The sequence below is a fragment of the Triturus cristatus genome, chromosome 3_1, assembly GCF_964204655.1.
Source record: "Triturus cristatus chromosome 3_1, aTriCri1.1, whole genome shotgun sequence".
NCBI lineage: Eukaryota > Metazoa > Chordata > Amphibia > Caudata > Salamandridae > Triturus > Triturus cristatus.
In genome coordinates, this window is record NC_140583.1 from 1178518458 (window position 1) to 1178543073 (window position 24616).

The 24616-nt window shown below is 50.1% G+C and overlaps 1 protein-coding gene and 1 long non-coding RNA gene across 5 annotated transcripts in view; one reads left to right on the forward strand and one right to left on the reverse strand.

The window, feature by feature from the left end:
* DDX25 (DEAD-box helicase 25) overlaps nt 1-24616 on the forward strand; it is a 3162033-nt gene that overhangs the window by 2815606 nt on the left and 321811 nt on the right. The window lies entirely within an intron of this gene.
* Nucleotides 112-24616, reverse strand: part of LOC146861732 (uncharacterized) — a 129138-nt gene continuing 104633 nt past the window's right edge. The window contains exons 2-3 of the long non-coding RNA XR_014979018.1: nt 2304-2578; nt 112-972 (exon numbers count right to left, since the gene is read on the reverse strand). This is a non-coding gene — a long non-coding RNA (uncharacterized LOC146861732). The remainder of the gene's footprint in view (nt 973-2303; nt 2579-24616) is intronic.

The following is a 24616-nucleotide window of genomic DNA, read 5'->3' on the forward strand; positions in this document are numbered from 1 at the left end:
GATGGGTCGCAGCGCCACTGGGGGAGGGTGTGGACAGGGGGGGGGAATCAACTCCCCTGCCGGTGTCCTGCCTCCACCGCTTGCGGGGTGGTGCCACACTGGGGCTGATGGACAGACTGGGCAGGACTGACCCTTTATCCGACTTTTGGCCAGGAGAGCTGAGGGGAGGGGATTTGGAGGGAGTGGATGTTGTGGAATGCGGACTCCCACTCTGGCTGCATGTCTTACGTTTAGCCCCGACCCAGTGGCTGTGCCTACTTCACCCTGTGTGTGCGTGCCAGGAGGTGTGCGTTTGACCTTCCCTGCTGGTGTGCGTGCCTGTGTCTGTTGTGGTGGGTGCATGCTGACGTCTGGGTGTACGTGGGACAGGCATGGGAGTGGGAAGTGTGGATGGGTCAGGGGTAGGGGGTTGGACGAAGCGCTGCAGGAGACCCACTGCTGCAGTCAGTGTCGAGTCAATGGACCTCAGCAAGTTGCGTTGATCAGCCTGCGATAAGAAAATGCCCTCCAAGTATGCCTCCATGTTGGTCAGCACTTGGCTGTGGCCATGGAGGACATTAAGCATCGCAGCCTGACCAACCTGCAACTGCCGCTGGATGTCCACAGACTCGGCATTGGCGGCAGCAGTGGAGACAGGGGCAGGGGGTGCGGTGCCTGGCAGGAAGGAGACATGTGGTGACCGGGCACGCTGGGAAGGGACACGAGCAAGTGGGAGGCGGCTGATGGCAATGGAGGGGGCGGGGAGAGATGTTGTGTCGCTGTCAGCCGGTGGTGCAGCCTCCGCCCACTCGGAGAGCTCAGCTTCGGACCCGTCAGCTTCATATTCTGTGGTGGCAGTGGACAGGTCCTCCGCCTCACTCTCCTCCGCCTCAGTTCCACTCGATGTGCCAGCCAAGATGTCACCGCTGGCACTGGTGCACGGTCCCTCCGCTCGGTCTGTGCTGATGTCTCCCTCCGTGTCCCCCGACGATGCTGTGAGCAAGGTGAAGAGACCGGAATTAATCATACACCCGTATACATATGTCACATGAGTCCAATCTACATAGGTTACAGTGCATAGCCTGAAAAGAAAGATGAGTAATATCTGCAAAACAAGGTACATATGTAGGCCCTGCAACACACAGTTGGTTGACCCACCATGCCACTGAAAAACTATGGCGAGCATGACACAATAGCAAATGACATGAAATGGATTTTGACAGAGGAGCCAGGCTCTGGGGACAATCCAGCACTGCATCTGCACCACACAGCGTTGCCGAACATAGGGATGAGCAGGGACCATATCCATGAACTTTAGGCACATGCTGCATTGGTAATACTGAAAACATGCCCACCATGACTGGCTCACTGCACCTTGAGTGTATGTCCAGACAAACATCACACACTGGCCAGACCTAGCAAGGAGATTTCAGGTTTGACATGTAGGCTTTGCCCGCACCAACCACCCCCTACATGAGACAATTTGTTGAGACACAGGAAGCACTTACATCTCTTAGTCTGGGTGAAATACACATGGGCTGGAAAAATGCAAGATTGGACACAAAATACCCAAGGTGAGCCTGTCCAAATAATCATGTACAAATGGGCATCATCAGATGATTGTAACAAGACACACAGGCACTGGCCACCGTGAGTATGAACAAGGAAAATCAGGTCAGGCTGTACAGTGGACACTTGTCCTACATTTTACGTCAATATTCATGGTGCCAGGGGACAATGGCACAGAGCACAACCTATGCTGTAGACACTGAGAGTGTCCACATTTTGTGATGACACACATGACACCTAGGAAAATATGCCCCAGGGGACAGTAGTGGCCACACAACTCCATGGTCCTGAATGGGAATGACTGCAACACACGCCACCATCCCTGCACTATGCGTATTGCACACTCATGCACATCATGTCACAGGCCACAACATAGGACATGCGTGCTGTAAGGCATGACACTTGAGAGACTAACTCCCATGTCTGGACTCGGCATCAGTGCCAACTGACATGGAACCCACAAGTACTGAACTGGACAGGGCACAGGCAAGGTCCCAAAACCTGTCACACACCACCCCCGCACATGATGCTACAGGCATTGTTCACATGGATAAACTGCCAGCCTAGATAACCTTGTGAAGGAGTGACTACACACAGACCAGGGAACACATTGCAAGGAGGGGAAGGGAGGCAGGAGAGCACCGCTATACTGTGGGTAACAGGATCTGCACAGCACCTTTAAACCCTGGCAGTGTATCCATGCAACTGCGCACTTACAAATGCTGGTGACACACAACAAACACACATGTACCTACCCCCTTCCTGCTGCTGCTTCTCCTGTAAGCGCCTGTCCAAGTCTGGAAAGACCACCGCCAGCACACGCTTGTGGATGTGGGTCAGACGGCGGCGCCCACGGTTCTTATGGGTCTCAGGTGAGTTCCCCCAGCAGGACCCGTGCGATCCTCCGCATCCAGCACCGGATATCCTGCCAGCGTTTTCTCACCTGGGCCAGGCGCCGCTTGCGACCCTCCGTCCTCCTCACGGCACTTACGGCGTTCATCCAGATCTGCTTCTTGGCAGAGGCGCCTACCTGTGAGGATGAACAAGTGACACTACATCAATACACCTGGCACATGTCACAGAGACACATATTAGAACAAATTTGCTGGTTACAACAAGGCATAGTATGCAGCCAACGCATTGCACCTTTGACATAGGGACATTATCCTCTGGGGAAGGGCAAAAGCAGTATGTGCCATTGAAAGTACACAGGTGGAATGAGGGCAACGACACAATCAATGATCCAGGCTCACACTGTGCATCACAAGCTACACCAGGATTATGTGCAGGACCTCAAAGCAGTCACATGCCACAGGCCACTGACGCTACCTCAGCAGAGTACACAGACACGCACAGGACATTCACCTGCCATTGCCAAATGCAGCTACAATCCTCACTCTGCACATGTGCTACTAGACGGGGGGGGCTCACAGGTGTGGGGCTGGCTCTGCACGTCAGACACACAGCACTGCTCCCTGCTCACATCAGATGGGCAGGGTATATCCATCCCTCATGCAGCTTGGGTGCTACACTCCACATATGCACCCACCCACATGACAGGGGACTTACACACACACCGATGTCCAGGGTACGAACACATCATGTGGACACTCTCAGCACAGGTACACAGAAATAACACACATCTGTGTGTACAGTCACCTGTCACACTGGGCTGACCACATAATCACATGAGGACTGTAGAGGCAACATTCCCAGGAGGATAAGACAGGCAGAATGTGGCATGCACCATGCAGTGATTGTCACAGTAAACACAATGCAAGTGAGGACGGCAGACATGCACCACAGCATGCTCTGGCTGGGAGACATCAGGCATTCCCCCCCTGGGAACCCCCCTACAGTACATTGCATGTGTGTCACACCTGGACACAATGCCAGAAGTCACAGTCACAAAAAAGGGACAGTCTGTGCTAGTGGACTCTGCACTCACCTGATACTGTAACGCCCTGAACGTCTCAGGATCGTTTAACAGACACGATAATGAGAACGCAACCACTTGTGAAGGTTTAGTTATTTTAATGAAGGCAAAAATAATACAAGGAATAAACAAAGGTTATAGTCACTGGAATCCTCCAGGCTAAGTACGTTACCAGCCCACAGCACGGATGGTCCTAACCGTCCTCTGCATATACGCCGATCCCGGCGTATGCCAACAGAGGGCAGAAATGAAATGGCCGACAAGGCCAATCGGTAGGCTGCGAGGGGCACGAAGAGTGTTGGGGAGAATCGAGGAGTCAGGGAAACACCCAGCCGGGGTCTCTACCTGAAGGGAGCAGCCGCTCAACCTCTTCCTCAGACTGCACCGGGACACGGAGTCACCTCCTGGTGATGCGTCACCGATACCCCAATCACAAGCAAAGAAGACTGAACCGAGAGCAGCCGCTCGATCGATCCTGTGGACTTCTGAGTCTGTAACGCGGCAAACACCTCCTGGTGTGCGTTACAGCTGGCAGTCCCTGTATCTCTGGTCGGGCTGGGAGTTACGACTCCAACCAGCAAAAGCGCCACTGCGCTTTGACTCAGCCGAGTCAAAAAGCGAAGCTCAATGGTTATCCGGTAGAGCTTCCGGGTCCTTCACAGGTGACGATGGGGCAAGACACGGCCCAGGGAGTAACGACTCGACCTACCTCCGTTCTTGCCTTACTGGAGCACCACTCCGGAACACTGCTCTTCACTAAGCAGGTACGTCGGTGTAAACACAATATCCGACAGCGTTGTACCTCCCGGTTCCTCCCTTTATAGGGCGTGTTTTCCTTGAGTTATGTAACAGCTCTCCTGTTTACATAAGGGCGTGTTTTCCTCCCCTCGCATGACAGGAATTCTTGACAGTACATCCTCCCTCTCAGCGGCTCCCCACGGGTCCAGCGCTGGTAGGAAAACGCCGATGGAACAAGGAGACCAAGCGCGGAGCATGAACCCCTTCAGCCGGTTCCCATGACTGCTCCTCCGGGCCATAGCCTTTCCACGCAACCAGGTACCACAGCTTCCCCCTGCGCCATTTGGACGCCCGTATGCCCGACACTTCATACTCCACCTCCGACTCCACGCATACCGGCCTAGGTGTCCCAGACGGCTTGGAGGGTGCTGGTTTGAGCAATGATACATGAAAGACAGGGTGTATCCGCAATGACTGGGGCAAGCACACCTTCACGTTCACGGGACCCATACACTTGGTAATTCGATAGGGAGCTGTGAGTGGCGTTGTTATAGGCTATCTCTGCAACCCATAGCAAGTCGACCCATTCTTCCCTGCCCTGGTCCACAAAACATCGCAGATACTGTTTGAGCGTTTGGTTCAGGCGCTCGGTTTGGCCGTCCGTTTGAGGGTGGTAGCTGGTGGACAGGGCGGTCTTAACATGCAGCGCAGTGCACCAAGTCTTCCAGAATTGCGCAGTAAACTGCGACCCCCGGTCCGACACGATCACCCCAGGTAATCCATGCAGTCGTACCACATTCTTTAGGAGTAGTGACGCCAATTCCCCGGCCGTAGGGACTCTCTTGCAGGGGATGAAGTGCCCCATTTTTGTCAAGTAATCCACCACCACCAGTATTGCCGTCATCCCCTGGTCTACCGGTAGGCCCACCACGAAGTCCAGTGATATGCTATCCCATGGTATATCCGGGATCGGAAGTGGATGTAAGAGCCCTTGGGTTCGGCCATGGTCGGCCTTCATGGTAGCACATGTAGGACACTCCTGTCCCCACCTCCTGACATCCACTCTCATGGTTGGCCACCAGAAATGCCGTCCCATGCTAGCCACCGTTTTTTCAAAGCCCAAATGACCTGCGCATGGAGAGTCATGGCACCAGATGAATGCTTGTTTCCTTAGCCTAGGCGTGGGTATCAATAGGCACCTGCCCTTCAGGGGTATCCCGTCCTTCAGCTGCCATTCTCTGTGACTGAGGAGCCACCTCCGCCATGCGAATGACCTGATCCCTCTCTTTATTCCCCTCAGGAAAGTATCTGGTTGGATAACCCCCAATACCATCCTCGGGGAAATGATGGAATGCTCGGTCGCAGGCAATGGTTCCTTAACTGCAGATTGACGGGACAGGGCGTCCGCCTTCCGGTTTTCCGTCCCCGGCCGATATGTGATGCGGAAGTTGAACCCCGCAAAGAAGATCATCCACCGCAGCTGTCTGGGAGAAAGGTGTCTTGTGGCCGTCATGAACTGTAGGTTCCGATGGTCCGTGTACACCGATACCACATGTCTTGCCCCCATCAACCAATGCCTCCATTCGGTGAAGGCGTCCTTGATTGCGAGAAGCTCCTTCTCCGCAATATGGTAGTTGCGTTCGGCGTCGTTGAGTTTGCGGGACATGTACGCAACGGGATGAAGCACCCCTGTGTCGTGGTTGCGTTGGGACAAGATAGCCCCCAGCGCCACATCCGATGCGTCCGCTTCCACCACGTAGGGGAGATCCGGATCGGGGTGAGCCAACACCGGCGCCTTACCAAAGGCGCTTTTCAGGGCCTCAAAGGCTTTGTTCGCTTCAGGGGACCAGACAAACTCCTTGGACTTCCTCAGTAGCTGTGTGATTGGGGCCACCAATCCTGAAAATCCATCTATAAACCGCCTGTAAAAGTTGGCGAAGCCAATGAAACTTTGGACGTCCTTCACGCTTTGGGGCACCGGCCATTCTTTCACCGCCTTGATCTTTCGTTCTGCCATCTCCTGTCCCTCTGGACTCAGCATCACTCCGAGGAATTCCACGGATGTGACGTGGAAGTCACACTTGCTGAGTTTACAAAACAGCATGTTTTCCCTCAGCTTTTGGAGCACAGCTTTGACGTGGTGTACGTGCTCCTCCACACTGGACGAATAGATGAGGATGTCGTCGATATATACGACCACGTAGATATCCAACTCCTCTCTGAATACCTCATTCAAAAAGTACTGAAAGGCTGCCGGGGCGTTGCACAGACCGAACGGCATGACGAGGTACTCAAAAAGGCCGAACCTGGTCTTAAAGGCGGTCTTCCACTCGTCTCCGTCCCTCATGCGCACCAGATGGTATGCCCCTTTCAAATCCAATTTGGTGTAGATACGAGCTTTCTTGACCTGTTCCAGAAGTACACTGATGAGAGGCAAGGGGTACCGATTCTTTACGGTTATCGCATTCAATGCCCTAAAGTCCACACAGGCTCTCAGCTCCCCATTAGCCTTCGGGATGAAGAAGAGTGGCGAGGCGGCCGGAGACTTGGACGGGCGGATGAATCCTAGCTTGAGGAGTTTATCCAGGTACCCCCGGAGATGCATGTTTTCAGGCTCCGTCAGGGCATACAGCCTGCCGCTGGGAACGCTGGCACCAGGTCGATCTGGCAGTCAAACTGTCTATGTGGTGGTAGCACTTCCGCTTTCACCTCATCAAATACATCCTCAAAACTGTGATAAGCCTGGGGGAGAGCCACATCTTTTTCTGCCGCTGTAGCCACCGTCTGACTCCCGCTCTCATCTGCGTCAAGGGATTCCGTTCTTATTCCACAATGCAGGATGCAATACGGTGACGTCAGTTCGATGCGATGTGTTGGCCAATCCACAGAGGGGTTGTGTTTCTGTAGCCACGGCAATCCCAATATGACGCCATATTGGGGCGCTCTGATGATGTTAAAATCGATTTGTTCCAAATGGTTCCTCCCACATCTCATCGGAAAGACCCCCGTGTGCTGCCCGATGGGCCCCGTCACCAATCGCCTTCCGTCTACAGCATAGACGTCTTCGGGTACAGCTTTGGGAAGAAGCACTAGCCCTAGCCTGCATGCCTCGTTGTGGTCCATAAACATGCCAGTGGCCCCTGAATCCACCATGGCCACAACGGGTATCCACTGGTCATGCACTCCCACGTGCACCGTGAGAAACAGGTGTCGTTGTCCCTTAGTGACCGAGTTGGAAAGTGAAGGGATGGATGAGTGACTCCGAGATGCCCCTTCTTTGGTCTGGGAGTCCTCTAGTTTTCCGCCGGTACGTCCACCACGGCTGTTACCGACCGGTTGGCCCGATAACGTGACGTCTTCGGTTTGGCAGGGCATTCACGTACGTAGTGGCCTTTTTTGCCACAATATAGGCACAATCCTTGTTTACGGCGTGACTCTTTCTCCGTGGCTGTGAGGCTCGCTCGTATTGCGCCGATGTCCATGGGTTCTCCCTTGGATGCGGTGGAAGTTTCAGGACTTCCCACTGTCACATAGGATGGAAGGGAGTTTCCTTTTCTCCCATGATCCCCCTTTCTTTCACTTAGCCTATGTTCCAGCCGTAATACCAGGTTGATAAGGCCCTCACATGTCTTGGGTTGTGGGTCAATATGAGCCACGGCGTCCTTGAGCTCATCGCACAGCCCGTGATGGAAGAGCGCCGTCTGTTTAGCAACAGGCCACTTGGTTTCCGCAACCAGCCTTCGGAACGCGTTGAGATACTGCACCAGGTCGTTGGATCCCTGTCTCAACTCAAGCATTTCACGGTCCGCCGTGTACGAGTCAGCCCTTCTGTCGAAGACTTTCAGGAATTCCTCGCGAAAAGCACCCCAATCACATAAGATGGGGTCGTCCCTGCTCACCAGAGGTACGGCCCATTGTGCCGCGTTTCCAGCCAAATAGGATATAAGGAAAGCCACACGAGCCTGACTCGTGGGGAACGCCCTTGGTTTGCACAATAAATGTAGCGCCACTTGTGTGAGGAATACCTGCACTGTGTTAGGATCCCCACTGTACCTCTCTGGTGTTGCCAAGGGGACGGCTACCGGCATTTCCACTACTACCGCAGGGGTCTGGTTCGTGAGGGAGGTGCTGGGCGTGAGCGGGTCCAATTGGATAGCATCCAGTCTGGCTTTTACATCGGCTGTTTCTTGCCTGGAGGCAGCCAATTCAATTTGCACGGTCGCTAGAGCAGCCAGCACATCATCAAGTGTTGCCATGTCTGTTATCGACCGGGAGACAGTTAATGTTATTAAGGTCGGATATTTTGTAACGCCCTGAACGTCTCAGGTTTGTTTAACAGACACGATAATGAGAACGCAACCACTTGTGAAGGTTTAGTTATTTTAATGAAGGCAAAAATAATACAAGGAATAAACAAAGGTTATAGTCACTGGAATCCTCCAGGCTAAGTACGTTACCAGCCCACAGCACGGATGGTCCTAACCGTCCTCTGCATATACGCCGATCCCGGCGTATGCCAACAGAGGGCAGAAATGAAATGGCCGACAAGGCCAATCGGTAGGCTGCGAGGGGCACGAAGAGTGTTGGGGAGAATCGAGGAGTCAGGAAAACACCCAGCCGGGGTCTCTACCTGAAGGGAGCAGCCGCTCAATCGATCCTGTGGACTTCCGAGTCTGTAACGCGGCAAACACCTCCTGGTGTGCGTTACAGCTGGCAGTCCCTGTATCTCTGGTCGGGCTAGGAGTTACGACTCCAACCAGCAAAAGCGCCACTGCGCTTTGACTCAGCCGAGTCAAAAAGCGAAGCTCAATGGTTATCCGGTAGAGCTTCCGGGTCCTTCACAGGTGACGATGGGGCAAGACACGGCCCAGGGAGTAACGACTCGACCTACCTCCGTTCTTGACTTACTGGAGCACCACTCCGGAACACTGCTCTTCACTAAGCAGGTACGTCGGTGTAAACACAATATCCGACAGCGTTGTACCTCCCGGTTCCTCCCTTTATAGGGCGTGTTTTCCTTGAGTTATGTAACAGCTCTCCTGTTTACATAAGGGCGTGTTTTCCTTGAGTTATGTAACAGCTCTCCTGTTTACATAAGGGCGTGTTTTCCTTGAGTTATGTAACAGCTCTCCTGTTTACATAAGGGCGTGTTTTCCTCCCCTCGCATGACAGGAATTCTTGACAGATACCCTGGTCGCCCATACAGCAGGGGGTACTGTGGGAGGATCACATCCAGCAATACCAGGTTCTCCTCTAGGGTGAAAGGCTGGGACCTCTCCACAGACCTTGACATGGTTCCTGGGAATCAGGAGCAGCAGCAGGGTCGTCGAATCCAAAGATGTGCAGGCAAGTGCTCTCTCATGGGACCTGGCTGCCTTATATCTGCCTTGTTGGCCTGTTTCATGCACAGGAGTACAGAGTGATTGGTCACTCACATTTGCATCCTATGTTTCCTCCAATCCCTTTAAACCTAGCACAGTCAGTGGCTTTCATATTTTTTTTCTTGAGTATGATGTCAACTCCACAACCACTTTGCAACAAAGTAGATTCATTCAAACCGACTTTTGCTGTGCACCTGCAGAAAAAATTTCATACTTTAAACTTGGTCTCCATGACAACCAGCATGCATGTAGGCCTTTATACTTGTCCCTCATGTGTCCCCTATGTAATTTGGAGGTTCACACACAGGTACGGTGCGTTCCGGGGCTCTAGGGCACCCCAAATGCATAGAAACGGCCCGTACAGTGATAGTGAGCGTACAGGCGTGTGTACGGTCCGTATCACTATGGGTACGCATACGCGAGCACACCCATAGTGATAGTGAGCGTACAGGCGTGTGTACGGTCCGTATCACTATGGGTACGCATACGCGAGCACACCCATAGTGATAGTGAGCGTACACGATTGTGTACGGTCCGTATCACTATGGGTACGCATACGCGAGCACACCCATAGTGATAGTGAGCGTACACGCGTGTGTACGGTCCGTATCACTATGGGTACGCATACGCGAGCACACCCATAGTGATACGGACCGTACACACTCACTATCACTATGGGTGTGCTCGCGTATGCGTACCCATAGTGATACGGACCGTACACACGCCTGTACGCTCACTATCACTATGGGTGTGCTCGCGTATGCGTACCCATAGTGATACGGACCGTACACACGCCTGTACGCTCACTATCACTATGGGTGTGCTCGCGTATGCGTACCCATAGTGATACGGACCGTACACATGCCTGTACGCTCACTATCACTATGGGTGTGCTCGCGTATGCGTACCCATAGTGATACGGACCGTACACACGCCTGTACGCTCACTAGCACTATGGGTGTGCTCGCGTATGCGTACCCATAGTGATACGGACCGTACACACGCCTGTACGCTCACTAGCATTATGGGTGTTCTCGCGTATGCGTACCCATAGTGATACGGACCGTACACACGCCTGTACGCTCACTATCACTATGGGTAGGCCTACGGCAGCACTCCCATAGTGATAGGGAACGTACACAGGCCCTCTGCGCGAATGTACGGTGCCTTTCACACATCACAGTGGTGACAGGCAGCACACAGGAAGGAATAGAGCTGACATACTTGTCCATGGATGGACATCAATGCATTGCCTGGGCAGTACTACATGTGTGGGGCACAGGTGTGAAAGGCTGTGATGTGGCACATTACTCCTGAGTTGTGAAGGCAATAGATGTATGATGAGATGTGTACAGATGTTATGTGTGACGGTGCAATATGTGCCAGACATGCCCTTCACTCCTTTGACATGTGTGCATGTCGTACTGCACACTTGGGATGAGCGTAACTGGCATGGCACAATCAACAACACACGCAAGTGTCTCCTGATGCCCGCTACAGGGGTTACCACACCAGACATGTGACTACCCACGGTGCACGATGTGTCTATGTCATGAATGTGTGTTGTGTTCCCATTAGCTTGATGTTGGTGTTCCCTCAGAAGCATCTGCTGTTGCAGCAACCAACATGTGTCTGTGTGTAGATGGCCATGGCACACTGTTACGCACACCAGGCCACATGTGGTATCGGATGTAAGGTGTGTATGTATGCATGGGACACGGAGTAGCGTAACAAGGACCTGTCTGCATCCTCTCAATGTATGTGTGGTGAGTCATGACATGTACACCTTAATGGCAAGGTGTGTGGGCTGTCCTAGTGTAATGTCATGTGACCTGTGGCTCGAGTGTTCCGCTACCTGTCTCTGCAATCGACATCTTACTTCTGCTGATGTGTTGATGTATGTCACTCCTGTGTTGCGTCTGGCTGTTCACTTACACTGGGACACAGCTAGTCCCATGCCATGGGATGTGGAGGTTCACAATCTCCGTGTGTAGCTGGGTCTTGGTAGGAGTGTCACCTGGCAGCCATACGTGTCCAGGGCATGTAGCACATACCTGACTCCCTATGTAGCATATGTGTATTGACAGATTAACATGTGCTCAGTACATATAAATTGTTGTTGTAGTGCACTCACTCTTCCTTGTCACTTCCAAATTACTGCTGAGCGCCGCCTCTTCCCCGACCAATTCCAGACTTGGCTGACATGCGGGAGAATGACTGTATACGCTGCTACCGCTTCCCCCAACCGTTGATTGAGGAGTTGACGGCAAGGCTGGCACCACACCTGCAACCGCTGCACAGGTATCCTACGGCACTGACACCCAAGCTGAAGGTAATGGCAGCCCTACATTTTCTTGCCACGGGTACCTTTCAATATACCATAGCTCATGTTGATGGCATGTCCCAGAGCATGTTCAGCCGTGTGCTGCATGATTTCTTAGAGGGCATGTTGCTTCACCTGGATGAGTTCATCCATTTCCCGACTCCTGAACAGTTGACTGGGGTCAAGCGTGGATTCTATGCCCTGGGAGGGATGCCCCATGTCATTGGGTCCATAGATGGGACACATGTGGCTTTGGTACCACCACAGGCACAGGAGGTAGCGTACAGGAATCGCAAACACTACCAATCCATCAATGCCCTTGTGGTGTGTCTGTCCAACATGGTGATTTCACATGTCTGTGCTCGTTTTCCAGGATCAGCACACGATGCCTACATCATGAGGCGTAGCAGGGTGCCTGAAATGATGACGCAGCTGCGCAACGAACGAGCATGTGTTGTTGGTGGGTACACTCTGTCTGTCCTGTATTTTGCGTAGACTTCCAGCCCGACCGCTTCTCCTGTCCTACTTATGTCCATATGGTTTCCATGTAGGGGACGCTGGCTATCCCAACATGCCATGGCTGATCACACCTCTCCGCAACCCCAGCACGCCGGCCCAGCTCCGCTACAACACCGCCCATGGCCGGACAAGGCGAGTGATAGAGAGGACATTTGGCCTCCTGAAGAGCCGATTCAGGTGCCTACACAAGACCGGCGGCGCCCTCCCATATGCCCCTGGCGAAGGTCTGCAAAATCTTCATGGTCTGCTGCATGCTGCACAACATGGCAGTTGAGAAAGCTGTGCCACTCATCCTGGATCAAGATGATCAGGACCATCCACCCGTGGAGGACGAAGGGCTTGGCAATGGGGCTAGTGATGTGGAGGATGTGGTTCCGCAAGAGGACATTCGGAGTCGGCTCATACGCGACTTCTTTGCTTAGTGGTGAGTACCAGTGTCTGAGTGTGCACGCATTGGTCCCCGTGTGGCATGTGTTGCGATGTGTGTGTCCATCTGCATGTATGCCACGTGAGTCAGAGGTGTGTGTGGATGTGTCACTTGAGTGATGGTGCCAGTGATGAGTGTATTTCCACAGTCATAATTGTGACCTAGCATGTTGTCATCCTTACATGTGTCAAGTACATGCACATGCAAGTGGCTGTGCTTTTTGTGGCTGACTTCTTGTGTGTCTCTCATCCCCAGGTACTTGCGCATGCCATCTGCTGGTTGCATTGGTGTGGCACTGCTATTCCTCATGGACACGTCATCGTGTGCTGACTCAGCGTTACACGCACGGACAAGTTTGGAAGTCTCCTTAGGGTAAGGGATGCATCAGGGGTGTATTGGGTGTGGCAGTTGTTTACGATGTGTGCACACTGCCCCTGTCGATGTTTGGTTCCTCTGCAGACATGTCGCATCACCATGGGACACATTACATGTAGCTGGATACACCTGAATAGATGGTCAGACTTGTTGACAGTCATCTGTGATGGGATGGTGGATTGTGATGATGGCATCAATGTGTGTAACACTGCCCTCGGACACATACGGTTTGCATTGGCTTGACATGGTGTGGGACTTCCACATCAGAGGATCAATGGTGTATGGCAGCCTCTCCGTGAGCAGCAGGGGGTGTTTAGCTGTTACCCGACACTTGTGTGCCAGTTCCATGGCTATCACGCTTTTGTGCTGCAGAAGGGGGGTTCCAGTGTGGGACCCACATGTCACTCCACAAGACCTGTGTATGTGTACTCCGAGTTGGCTCTGCATTCCGGAATACATCACTAATAAAGGTGTCCCTATGCCTCCAAGGTGCCTCTTTTCAGTCAATGCTGGTGTGTTGCCACGGTGCATATGGCATGTCTGGCATGGTTTTCCGTGATAGTGGCTATGTGTCTATGTGTAGAGTAGCAAGATGCAAGATGCCTGACTCAAGCTTGCAGGACATGGTTCTGCCACCTGTCTACACATACCTGGGTGCCCCCCAGGACACTCCACATGATCCCTGACCTCTGCGCATGACTGTTGCTGTATTCAATATGTCTGTCGGCACGGTTGTGCGGCCACCCCCTCAGCTGGTTGGGCCCATCACGGGTGTGTATGGTGCCCCATGTCTGTCTTGCCTAATACATTGTGACCCATGTGTGTCCTGTGCCAGACTCGGGCCCCAGGGTATGGATGGTTGAAGTCATATGAGAACTCAGGCATGGTTAGACTTTACAAGACACATGTACGGTAATAATGCAAAATGTAGGCATCATCTCTTGATCGTGTAACTTTTTATTTGTGTTGGGGTACGTGTTGGGGGGGGGGGGGTATGACAAGAGGGGCTTTCCGGGTGTGTGGAATCCAAAGTTCACTGGGGGAGTTGGTGTCCTTGCCATTGGAAATCATCAGAGTCCATGCCACAGTCTTTGTCAACATTGGTCAGACAGTGACCAGCAAGTCCATGTGGCAGAGAATGTCTTTTGCTGATGTGCTGCTGTTGGTCCAGTGGGCCAGGTGCCAGGCCAGGTGTCCTGGGAGATGGTGCTGTTGCGCCGACCCTCACTCACGGTCTTTTCCGTGGACGACCCGCCCTCCTGCGGGAACCCTCAGAAGCAGGCCGTGACGATGTTTGGGATGCTCCATCGGATGTCTCCTCCTCCTCCTGATCCCTCCCTGTGGGTGGTGATGTTCTTGGCCTGGTGGCACAGGGAGGGTAGCCCATGTTGTCGGCTATCCGACGGAGTGTACGGTGAATTCCCGTGAACACCGTCACGAGCTCAGCCTGTCTGTCCTCCATCCGCCCTTGGTGTCGCAGTAGACAGGCATGTTGCTCCGCATGTTGCTGGGCCTGCTGGGTCTTGATCTCCTCGAGGGTCCCCTTCATCTCATTGAGGGTGGACACAACCTGGCTCATGCCGGTGGTGTCCTGCCGGTATGTGTCCAGGATGTTTCTCACATGGGAATATACCGGTTCCGCAGCCAACTGGTCAGGCTCGCGCCTCCGCCGTCCTCCACTCCCACCACCCCTGCCCACTTGCACCTGGCCTGCCGTTGTGGGCACATCGGGTCTCCGGGACCCCTGAGGGGTGGAATTGGCGTTGTCGCCTGCCTCCTCCTGGGTGCCCGGACTACCTTGTCCCTCCTGGTCAGCCTGGCTGCGTTGTGGTGGTGGGGCAGGGATCCTGGGTGTCTCCTGGGATGTGGCAGGAGTGGGGGTGGTGGTTGGCCCAGTTGTACCTGACGCAGGTGCTGCAGGTGGTTGGACACCAGAGGGGCCAGGTTGGTTGGGGTCGTCCACAGAGTGGTGAGAGTCGTCACTGCCGGTGGGATCGTCATCCCGCAGAGCCAGGTCCTGTGAGTCTTCTCCCCCAGTGTTGGGGGGTGATCCACGACATTGACCTGTGTGTGAGAGAGACAATGTTATTTTTGTTCCATGCAACATCCATGTTTCATTTGTTTCAAAGTTGGCACATTTCCTCTGGGTATTTGGATCTGTCTTGCATTCCACTCACAGTGCACTTGTGCATGGGGATGTCCCTTGGCCACAGCTTTTGAGACTTTACCTATGTGTGACACAGTCTTACTTGCTGCGTCAATTGTGACTGCAGTCAGCAGTGGAGTGAGCAGGTGTGGCGAGCCATGCATTGGCGCCTTCCGTGTTGCACTGTACGTGGGCACATGGAGTTGTTCCACACACTTATATAATGCAGGTAGCTGGCGTTGTGCTGGTGCACAGGTTGAGACATGGCCCAGTGTTTTGGCATGGAGAAGAGAGGGGGATTCAGGCACTGGCCACCCTTGTCTACATGCACGCAGTCCACCTGCTGACGAGCAGACATTCCCACACCACCCAAGGCTGAATTGGTCTCCCTTTGTCTCCCTTTCTCACTCCCTCTCTGTCCCCCTCTCCCTCCCTCCCTGTGTCAGCCTCCTCCCTCTGTCCGTCTCCCTGTGTCTCCCTCCCTCTCTCTCCCCCTCCCCCTCTCCCTCCCTCTGTGTGTTACCCTCTGTCACCTCAGCCCAGCTTCCTAGGCACACACTTTTTGCAGATCTTTGAATGGCCTTTGGCTTGTTCATGTGAGTTTGTTTCTGATCTCCAGGCACCCATTGGGTGTAGTGTCTGTGTCTGCGCTGCTGCTGTGGTGGTGTGTGCTGCCACTCTTTCACAGTGTTGGCTGTTCATTTGCTGCTGTCATGTGCAAGAAGTGCCTTCACCCCCATGTCTTCATGCAAGGCGTCCGCCATTTGCAGGCAAGTCTTTCCTGTGTGGGGACACACTGTTTGTCTGGCTGTGACCTAGGCCATATGGGCAGAGGGCATTGTTGTCTGCTTCTGAGTTGCACTATGTGATTTTTGAGGCCCACCCTCCCGCCATCCGGGTTACCGTGTCTTGTGTTGGTGTTTTCGGTGGCCTGTGACTTGGGATTGTCCAGCTGGGTGCATGGGGCATGGTGGCGCTAGTGGCATGTGCGTCTTTATGGAGTGTGGTTGAGTCATGCGATAGCTTGGGGTGGTTGTGTGCATGATTGTGAGTTTGGTTGTGGATGACGTTCCCCCTATGTGAGGTGAATTGTTTGTGTACTCACCAGGCTCTCGGAGTCCTTCTACTCCCTCCACTGCCACCACCGGCAGTATGGCCATCACCCTCTCCTCCCAGGGATGGTATTGTACGCGTCTGCGGGGCGGCCCTCCTCCAGTGATGTTGGCCTGGTTGTGGTCGTCGGTCATTTTGGCTCGGACCCTCCTCCGCAGATCGTACCACCTGGCTTGGCATTCATGCCTGGTCCTTCTGGTGGACGCAACAGCATTCACAGCATCGACAATCCTCTGCCACATGGCTGTTTTTTCGGAAATGCTGGTCTGTCTGACCAATGTTCCAAAGAGGTGTGGCTCGACTCTGATGATTCGTCGACAAGGACCTCCAACTCTTGGCTAGTGAACTTTGGATTCTTGTTAGTGGGCATGGTGAGGGGTGTGGGTGTGGATGGTTGTGGGGGGTGTGGGTGTGGATGGTTGTGGGTGTGTGGGTGTGGTTGTGCAGGTGTGTGTGTGAATGTGTTGAGGGGGTGTTTGTGAAGGTGGTTGTGTGAAGGTGTGCAAGTGTAAGGTGTAGTAAAGGTTCAAGTATGGTGCTGTGGGTTGTCTGTGTGGTCTGGCAGCAGTGAGTCTGTTGCAAAGGCTCATGGTTTGTGTCTGTGGGCCCTTTTTATTGGTCCATTGGTGGGTGTGGCTGTGTTTGAAATTTGGGCGGGTGTGTTATAAGGAGTGGTTGTGTTTTGGGGCTCTGTTTGGGAGTTTGGCAGTCGCAGGTCAGTGAATGTGTTGTATTTGTGCTTGTTGGACATGTTTTGTGGCTTTGTGCGATTCGAATGGAGTATTCTTGTGTTGTTTTGCTTTGTCCTTGTTGTGTACGTGTGTTTTTAGCGTGTGTACGGTGTGTACATCGGCCATTTTGTTGTACAGTGCTGTCCTTGTCTCTGGCTTGGTACGACTCGTACATGCACGATGTTGGGTGAAGGTGCTGGTGTTGGGGCCTGGGGTGCGCTCCGTACTTAGACTGTTGGGGTCGGGGTACGCTCAATACATATGCGGGTGGGGGTACGGGCCGTACATACACGGTTGGGGTCGGGGTACGCTCCATACATACGCGGGTGGGGGTACGGGCCGTACATACACTGGTGTACATACACGGGTGGGGGTACGGTCCGTGCATCCACTGTTGGGGTGGGGGTACGCTCCATACATATGCGGGTGGGGGTACGGGCCGTACATACACGGTTGGGGTGGGGGTATGCTCAATACATACACGGGTGGGGGTACGGTCCGTACATCCACTGTTGGGGTGGGGGTACGCTCCATACATACACGGGTGGGTGTACGGGCCGTACATCCACTGTTGGGGTGGGGGTACGCTCCATACATACGCGGGTGGGGGTACGGGCCGTACATACACTGGTGTACATACACGGGTGGGGGTACGGTCCGTACATCCACTGTTGGGATGGGGGTACGCTCCATACATACGCGGGTGGGGGTACGGGCCGTACATCCACGGTTGGGGTGGGGGTACGCTCAATGCATACACGGGTGGGGGTACGGTCCGTACATCCACTGTTGGGGTGGGGGTACGCTCCATACATACGCGGGTGGGGGTACGGGCCGTACATCCACGGTTGGGGTGGGGTTACGCTCAATACATACGTGGGTGGGGGTACGAGCCGTACATACACGGTTGGGGTGGGGGTACGCTCAATACATACGCGGGTGGGGGTACGGTCCGTACATCCGCTGTTGGGGTGGGGGTACGCTCCATACATACACGGGTGGGTGTACGGGCCGTACGTACGGGGGTGTACATGCACGGGTGGGGGTTCGCGCGTACATACGAGGACTGGGGGGGATGGTTCGGCGCGTACATACGGGGGCTGGGGGGGGTGTTCGGCGCGTATGCGGGCACATGTCTCCATGGTTGCTATGGGAGTTCGGTGCGGACGGTGTTTCTTCCATACGGTTGTAAGATCGGACGCACGGGATGGATCGTACTTGCGCGGTCGGACTTCACTTTTCACATTTGTACGGTAAATCGTCCGGGGACGTGTCGGACACATTTTCCGACCCGAGGACGTGTGGGGAATTGTTCCCAATGCGATTCGTATGGACTTTTTCCCATGCGAATCGTACTTGGCAGTTTGTACGGCACTTGTACGATTCGTACGGTAAAAAGACCGGATACGAGTCGTACGGGGAAATTTTTTACAGGATCGTAATCGGCACCAGAATCTCAGTTTTAGGGTACCTTTTTACTAGAGTCCTGTTCTGTCCTCCTCAGTAGATACCTGTCTCCCATCAGGATCACTCCCTTGGATAGCCACTTCTCTGATGAGCCTCACAGAGGGCACCAATTGTGGAAATCAAAACGTAATCTGGGGCTTCACTGATACACCTGGTCCTTTTAAACCAACAAAGAAGAGATTGGCACAGAAGCTGTAATATAAAAGACATCTTTATTTAACCTCTAAAGAGGGAAAATGCGTCGTACAGAATTCTCAAATCACTGTAGGAGACATTTCTAAGGAGTACAGAGAACAGGGGCATTATATACCCACACAGGGGCTGAAAAAAGGCAGTACAAGTACACATGAGAAGAGTTATGCACATAGATGGTCATACAGAAACTGCACAGTCAACAAGTAGGAGGACTAATAAGTTGCTGACATCAGTTAGAACAGCCTGACAGTTCTATACTAGGAACAGGTGCATTCTACTAGCTAGGCCCATCTGAGCATGTGCAAGACTCTGGGAGAGGGAAACAGCAAATGTCCAGCACATAGCTAACTAAAATGGCTGCCAAATGCAAAATGGCTTTCAGCTCATGCTAAGAGATTAATGCAATCTTCAACAACATATGTGGTTGTCCTTGTATAAATATGTTATTGTTTTTTATTTTATTTCTACAGGTACACAGATACCGGATCAAGTGAGTTCCCAGATTTGTACTCACACTTTTTAAAAACACTGAAGAGTATAACATACATTAGGTTACTCTAATTAGGTAGTATGGTATTTCCATGTAGGTCCTAAAGAAATGCCACTTGACCTTTTTAGGCTGCCAGGCATGAAACATGTAGACCAGACACTAGGACCATAGAATGTACAAATTGGTCCACGTCAGTTTTTAAACCTGCTATAGATCACCAATACAAACAAAAAGAAACTTTCTTTGTTATTTATAGGCAATTTTACTTTTCACTTCACCTGCTACCCACTAGTATCACTGAATCAATATCACTTGCTATGGGCAGGAAAAAGATCTCCACCAAGGAGCCCTTTTTCCTTGCAGGACATTGCACCTCCCGCCTAGCGTGCAGCATGTGAGTGAGGACCCTTGCATTCTGAAAAAATTACTCCTGGTGATCACTATAGAAAAATATTACATCGAATACTTGGTTCCTAGTTTTCTACTCCCAATGTAGCTTAAAGATCTCATTGGAATGTCACAGTTTTCTTCACCTCCATTTTGTACTGCATTTGTTTAATGGCAGTGTAATGTGGTTTCATCTAGGCCCACAGTCAAAGACAACCCACACATTCCTGGCTCATTCACCACACCTAGTACAAATATAACCTACTTACATGAGGCTGGTCATAACGTTAACATGGGGAGGCAAATGTTTGCATGCCCAACACCAGGCACAGGTAAAAATGTCTGTCCCACTATTACTGATTACAAGCTAATGAGATTTTGGCAATTAGACTCGCTCAGTAGGCCATGCTTAGAACACACCTGCAGATCATAGGCCTTGTTTGGGTCTCAATGTCAGTAACTAACAAGGGTCCTCAGAATACATGGATCATTGTTGTGTGCTCTGAGGCTCAGGAGTGCATGCTCTCATAACATGTAGATGACCTTTACATTCCAGGATTACTTATGTACTGCATTTCACATTGTCAGATTTTATTGTCTGATATCCTGATGTCTCGGTTAAATGGCAACAGTGTGTTTTATAATAAAAAAAAGGTGTTGGCAGAAGTGGGACATTAAGAGTAAACCGAATCATGTCCCACTCCACCAATCTCATTGTTTCTTTGCCTCATTTAGAGTTGTGGGAACTGCCGGATTTCAAATGGTAAAGCCATCAATCAATGAGGATTTGTATAGCGCGCCTTATCACCTGTGAGTGTATTCCGTCGATGGCCTTAGCTAGTTACATCATTGGAATCCCTCAGCCAGTTGCCTGCCATCCACAGGGATGTCAGTTTCTTGTGGGTCTAAACTCCTGTGCTATTCAGGGCGTGCCTTAAGACTCTGATTTTTTTTTTAGGAACTCCTAAAGGACTTCTCAATGTCTATAGATCACTCCCTGTGTGTTAGAACCATCTCTTTTTTTGTATTGCAAAAACTAACCTCCTTGACATGACAGATCTTCAGCATTAAAGTGTTACTAAAAATGCTAGGGTGGTGTCATCTTTTTTTAAATGTTTTATTTATTTTATTTTTATTTGTAGATAGTTCATACATCAAAAATTCAAATGACATTATAAGGTAGGAATACATTTGTACCACAAGGAGCATATCCACATAGTAAAAACCAATAATTATAACCATATACTATAAAAACCATGACAATTGTAAAGTGCAAAAATTCACATCAATAAATATACATTCTGTTGTAACAATGTTTTTAACATATATCGGTACCAGCTTCGTAACGACCCCAAACTATTTTTTTTTAACCCGAGTTCTCCCAGAGAGCCTTAAACTTCTTAAAGGAGCCCGCTCTTGGAGCATACTTTCTTTCTTGCTCCTTAATCCTACTTGATCTATTTAATAACTCTGAAAAAGTTGGAATATCTACCGATCTCCGTCTCTGCAGAATCAGTGACCGGGCAGCCAGGATGAAGATGTATATCTGTTTTTTTTTTTTTAATAATAGTTGCTTTTGAATCTGTGGAATATCCTAAAACCATTGTCTGAGTATCCAATATCTGTGGGATTTTCAATATGTCGTGGCAATATTTATTAATACTCTCCCAGAATTAATCTAATTTTGAAAACCCACAGATAATATGGGTTAAGTTCCCCCCTCCCTCAAAATTACATCGAAAACAGTTTGATAAGATCTGGGGATTTATTTTCTGTATAAAGTCCGGAGTACGGTATAGCAGCCATTTAGAATAAAATTGCATTCGCTTGAAGTTAGCCGCTTTTAACAAGGAGTTATTAAATGTATTAATCTGATGCCAATCTGTACTTGAGATAGACAACCCTCTTGATTTTCCCACTTTCTCTGTGATTTCTGGCATAACTTATCTTCCACTCGAGTCCGAAATAGAGCAACACAACCACTTATTGAAATCCGATGTATATGGTTTATTAGATACCCTACTAGATAGCCAACATCGGTAATATGCGTGGGATTGAGTTCTGACAACAAACCTTTAAACCTGACTAATAACCATTGCATAATAATTTTACTGTGCTTAAGCACAGGTTCTAATTCAGACCAGGTTTTCCACTCTCTCAACAAGAAGTCTCCTATTTTACTAAAGCCCTGGGTTCTCCAGTTTTCCACAATTGCTGGGTCTAATAATAAATGTTGGCCTACATAAATGTCGAAGAGAAAGGTATCTGCATTTAAAATAGGGATCGAATAATGCCTAAACAGCTGAGTTTTCCATTTAATGCTCCATTGAAGAGTTTTATATCTTACTTTTTCGGGGGTTTTTATTAAACGCATAAAATCTTGGATTAAATATTCCTTATGTATGAAATCTAAAAAGAAATTATTCTTATCTATTGATATTTAAAACCTACGTCGTTCTGTGTATGGTGTGTGCAAAGTTAGCATAGTAATTCTCTTTCAAATCGAGGAGAACTAGCCCCCCTTCTGATACTGGCCGAAAGAGCGTTTCCATTGAAATCCTTGACGCCTTATTTGCCCATATGAATGTAGAGAAAAGACATTGGACTTCCTTAAAAAATTAATTTGGACCGCATTAGAAATGGCTGAAAAAAGAAAATCGAATAGTGGGAGAATCATCATGCGGATCATAGCCACTCGGCCTATTATCGATACTGGAAGTTCTTTCCATTTTGTCAATTTACTATTTTTTTTTAAATAAATGAGGGGGATATAATTTAAGGCATAAAGATCGTTACTATTTTCCGTTACATATATTCCTAAATACCTCTTAGGCCGTGTGTTAGCTAATGTGCCTGCATCTGGCAATAGTGATTCAGATGTACAATTGCATAGCATGATCTCTGTCTTAGATGTATTGATTTTATAGCCCCTAATAGATTGAAATTCTTGAAACAAGTACAAAATTTGCCGTTGTACTTCCCTTTCAGGTTTTGAAAAAAGGGCGATATCAGTGTACAATGTAATATTAGTCATGCCAGGTATTGGTGATGTTTTACTACTTAAGGAGCGTATAGCTATTGCAAGGGGTTCAATAAAGCATGCAAAGAGCACAGGGGAGAGCGTGCAGCCTTGTCTTGTCCCCCTAACTACTCTGCAGGTACCCACCCTCTTAGCGTTCACTATTATTTGAGCCATAGCCCCCTCATAAAATTTTGAAATAACTGCAATCCGTTCGGGGGGGGGGGGGGAAAGCAAATTTAGCAAGTGAATGAAATAGGCTTTCCCAGCAGACAAGGTCAAAAGCCTTATCTGCATCTAAAAGCATGATATGGAAGGTATTTTATTCTGTTTAAAATAATCCAATGCTTCAATTAAGAAAGTGGTATTAAAAGATAGTTGCCGCCCAGCGACGAAGCCACATTGCTCTTTATGGATTATAGACCCTGTAGAGTTGGTAATTCTATTAGCCAACAATTTGGCTATAATCTTGTAATCAGAATTCAGCAAAACCGATGGGTCTATAAGAGTTTATATCTTCCTTATCTTTATCTTTTTTTTAGAAAGCTAACAACAACAGCTATTCTAAAAGAAGATGGTATTCCCCCACCATGTAAAATATGATTTGCCTATATCACGAGTTCTTCAACCAAGCTAGCGCTAAACTTTTTGAAGAACTTGATCGGAATGCAGTCTTCCCCACATGCTTTGCCATTAGTCATTGATTGAACCTCTCCTGCCATTTCTTGCATTGTAACGTCGGCCATTAAATTCGTAGATTGATCTATGGTTAGTTTTGGAATTTGTAATCTACTAAAAAAATAATCTAATTTCCCGCTAACTATTTGTCTAATAGAATAAATGGACTCATAATGCCTAACAAGCTCACTTTGTATTATGTTTTCACCTGTAATGCGGCTCTTAGTAAGCTTATCCCTTAGTACATGTACTTTGTTCTGAGCTTGTTTATCTTTTGTTTGCCAGGCTAGGAACTTGCCTGTAAACTCACTCTCCTCATAAACTTTCTGCCTCAAGTAGCAGAAGCGCACAAGGGAAGGGGTGCAGCTATATGGCACCCAGCAATCACAAGGGGGGAAGGGAGGAGCTGTGGGCTACTTCTCCACACACATGTGGAGGGGTATGGTTGAGGGGTGTGAAGGGGGTGCATAGGGAAAAAAGTGGAAATAGTTCTGTGAAATCTGGGGATGTCCACAAGATGACAGAGAAAGACATTTTTAATACCCACACAAGAGCCCAGGGTAGTATGGTAATGTTTTCATGCACTTTATGCGCTTTTTGCACTTTATGGTCTTTCTGTTTGGTCTTTTCTATGCACGGGCACTTTCCAGGTCAAAATCTTATAGTACAGTAATATATGCTAGCCTCTTCGTAGGCAAGTGCCAATACCAAGATTTGTTTAGGAATGCTTTAGATTATTTGAAAGAGCGTATAGAAGATCAAGTGGAGGTATGGTTTAAGGAAATTATAGGTCTGTTCTGTAAAAAGCACTCGATACGTGCTGTCACTTTAATTTCTAACCGATTACAAACTAGGTTTCTAGTTCATTGGCACATTACTTCCTTCTGGAGGGAGATTTATGCCTTAGTTCGCTAAGCACTTTATTCGCACTGTCACTTTATATGTCTCATGGATTAAGAACTCTGCTGTGTCATTTTTCATGTGGGCGCCAGTCAATGGTATTTAAGTACCAAGAGTTTGTGTTCCTAGGTAGTTTGGCAATCAAAAAAGCACTTTAATTTTGCTGTTACTTTGACTCTTAATTGTTCACAAACCATGTCCTTATCTCTACGGTACGTAATTTCCCTTTGGAGAAGGCTATAT